We start from the raw sequence: 3,076 nt of genomic DNA on the forward strand, positions 1-3,076 counted from the left end.
AACTGTATGCCTAATGGTAAAATTTAAAAATATAAATCTCCTAGAAGAAAATATATGATAAAATCATTTTCATGATCAGATATAAAATGATTTTATAAATAAAAAAGGAAAAATTGATAAGTTTTCATTTCTTTTTTTATAATTAAAAATTTTTTTAATTTATTTTTGAGAGTCAGAGAGAGAAAGTGCAAACAGGGGAGGGTCAGAGAGAGTGGGAGATACAGAATGTGAAGACAGTCTCCAGGCTCTGAGCTGGCTGTTAGCACAGAGCCTGACATGGGGCTCGAACCCACAAACCATGAGATCATGACCTGAGCCCAAGTGGGACACTTAACCGACTCAGCCATCCAGGCGCCCCAATAAATTTTAATTCATATTATTTTTAAAGTACATAGTTATGAAAATAAAAAAGCAAACCACAGAATCAGTAAAAATATTCACAGTACTGATTATCTGACAAAGGTTTGTATCCACAATATGACAAGAACTATTATGACTTAATAAAATGAACTTCCTGGGGCACTTGTTTGGCTCAGTTGGTTAAGTATTGGACTTCGGCTCAGGTCATGATCTCATGGTTAGTGGGTTTGAGCCCTGCCTTGGTCTCTGCTGACAGCTCAGAGACTGGGACATGATTCAGATTCTGTGTCTCTCTTTCTTTCAACCCTTCACCAGCTTGCACCCTGTCTCTCTCTGTCTCTCGAAAATAAGTAAATGTCAAAAAAAAAAAAAGAAAGAAAGAAAAAGAAAATGACATTTCCTGATCAAGTAGACATCTAAACAGATAACTCACAAAATGAGATACATGGATGGACAAGTATATATATGAAAACATTATTTATCACATTCAAATTAAAACAATGAGATATTATTTAATAACCTTTATACATACCAAATTATTAGACTGACAATACCATATGTTAACAATGCTGAAGTACAACTGTAAATTTCATATACTGCTTGGTGGGATGTGGGGTGGTAGATGTAAGCACTAACTTTTTGAAAAACTATCAGTTTACTAAAGATTTAAATATTAATCTACTCTAAAGTTTTTGACATTCTACTCTAAAGTGTTCAGCCAAGACAGATGAATATAAAGATTTATAGATAAATATCTGTAGCAACTTGGTTTACAATAACAAAACCTTAAAATGAATCATATGAAGGAAAAGTACTCAGCTGAGGAAAGTAATCAGCAATTAAAAATAAAATAAAAGCACCAAGTGTGACATTAGAGAAGATTTTTAGAAACATTATGCTAAGAGAAATTGTCCACAAAAGAGTACCTACTGTATTATTCCATTTTTATAAAATTCTTCAAACTGCAATCCACTTTGTAATGACATATATATGTATTTATATTGTATTATCATATATATGTATATTATAATGTCACATATATTTATATATTATAATGTCATGTATATGTATTATCATAATGTCATATGGATATAGATATATATCAGTGGCTACCTGGAGTTGGGTGCTGGGTAAGATACAACTCAGAGAGACAAGGAAATTCTCATTCTCAGATAATCACCTGAAACTATTACTTCTGTTAAATCAAGGGACATAAGGCAACATCTTCTTTAAGTGTTTAACAAATTGAGGCATCAACTCAGTTCAAAATAACTATCTAGAATTTGGCAGTGATCCTTAAGTCACTGTATGAAAATACCTTTGAAGTTAAATTAGTAATCACAGACTTTCATAATGATTGACAAAGATCTACACTTCCAACTGATGGATAATTTGGATTGAGATAAAGCATGCCTAAGTTTAACATCCCAAAGAAATTCATAAATAACTAAAATTTCCAAAGATAATTAGGCAAGTAATATTGTTAATAATTTTTTTTAAATATTTTTATTTATTTCTAGGAGAGAGAGAGAGAGAGAGACAGCGTGAGCAGGGGAGAGTCAGAGAGAGAGGGAGTCACAGACTAAAACAGGCTCCAGGCTCTGAGCTGGCAGTCAGCACAGAGCCCGACGCGGGGCTCGAACCCACGAACCGCAAGATCATGACCTAAGCGAAAGTCGGACGCTCAACCGACTAAGCCACCCAGGCACCCCAAGGCAAGTAATATTGTTATCGATAATGTGAGACAGACATCTTGAAACAGTGTTTAGGATGATGGAGTGGAGTATTTAATTCAATGATTAAGTCAATGAAGATTTTTGAGGTAGAAGAGCTTTAAATGCTAGGAGACCTTTGTGGGAACTATAGTGAAAGTAATGAAAAAGGGAGTAGAGATGAAAATCGTTTGAGTGAACAGTAATCTAAATTCATCTGTCTAATTTTTGAAATGTCTCCTTTCAGTTGAGGTTGAAAACTCTCAGGATTATTGAAGTATTTGGCATGCAAAACAAAGGAGAGTATTGGATGAAGCAACAAGGAAACCAAAACAATATTTAAACCAAGGCCTAGAATTACCAAAATAATAGTAGTGATAATAATAGTAGTAGTAGTGAATAATAATAATAATAATAAAATTTTAAAAAGGCTTTATGCTCAGAAGGTGGAAAAACAAATAAAACAAAGAAACAAAGAGAAGGCTGAAATAGTAACATTCTGATACCAGTAGTGATAAACAGTTATAGGTGTTTTATGGCCACATTGAGTACGACACATGGTAGAATATGTAGTTTACAGGGAGGTGAAGTGCAAGAAAAGTGAACTCACTTTCAGAAAAGTTTTAGGATTCAGTAAGGATCTCCAGTTTCAGATAACTGAAGTGAAAATAATACTTAGATTATATTTATAATTGAATAAAACTCACAATGATTATGAGGTAGTAGAGTTTATATAATATCTGTATATCATCAACCAATTATTTTTATTCTTCCCAAAGAAGAAACATATTGGCTATATGTCAATATGGATTTGTTTAGTTTGTTTCTTTTACATCCATAGAAAACGTTCATGCCAGAAGATAGAAAGAGATAAGAGATTTGGAGCCTTTATTAGAGACAAAATCATGCTTCCCATCATCTTGTGAGGTGGACAGAATTCCTTCAAATATGTTACTTATCTCCTCCATGTAAAGGTCTGTTTTCAATTTAAACTGTTTAACTAG

Source organism: Hyaena hyaena, unplaced genomic scaffold (genome assembly GCF_003009895.1).
Source record: "Hyaena hyaena isolate Hyena2069 unplaced genomic scaffold, ASM300989v1 scaffold_1384, whole genome shotgun sequence".
NCBI lineage: Eukaryota > Metazoa > Chordata > Mammalia > Carnivora > Hyaenidae > Hyaena > Hyaena hyaena.